A 388-nucleotide genomic window follows, 5' to 3' on the forward strand; every position below is an offset into this window, starting at 1 on the left:
CAGCAGGAGCAGGGAAGTGATCGTCCCCCTGTACTCGGCACTGGTGAGGCCGCACCTCGAATACTGTGTTCAGTTTTGGGTCCCTCACCACAAGAAGGACGTCGAGGTGCTGGAGCGTGTCCAGAGAAGGGCAACGAGGCTGGTGAGGGGTCTGGAGAACAAGTCTGATGAGGAGCGGCTGAGGGAACTGGGGTTGTTCAGCCTGGAGAAAAGGAGGCTGAGGGGAGACCTCATCGCTCTCTACAACTCCCTGAAAGGAGGCTGTAGCGAGGTGGGGGTCGGTCTCTTCTCCCAAGTAACTGGCGAAAGGACAAGAGGAAATGGACTCAAGTTGCGCCAGGGGAGGTTTAGATTGAATGTGAGGAAAAATGTCTTCACCAAACGGGGG

The 388-nt window shown here is 56.4% G+C and overlaps 1 protein-coding gene across 1 annotated transcript in view; it reads right to left on the reverse strand.

Moving 5' to 3' along the window:
* Positions 1 to 388, reverse strand: part of MFGE8 (milk fat globule-EGF factor 8 protein) — a 9,625-nt gene that overhangs the window by 7,513 nt on the left and 1,724 nt on the right. The window lies entirely within an intron of this gene.

The sequence above is a fragment of the Pygoscelis adeliae genome, unplaced genomic scaffold (genome assembly GCF_000699105.1).
Source record: "Pygoscelis adeliae isolate BGI_AS28 unplaced genomic scaffold, ASM69910v1 Scaffold21, whole genome shotgun sequence".
Lineage (NCBI taxonomy): Eukaryota > Metazoa > Chordata > Aves > Sphenisciformes > Spheniscidae > Pygoscelis > Pygoscelis adeliae.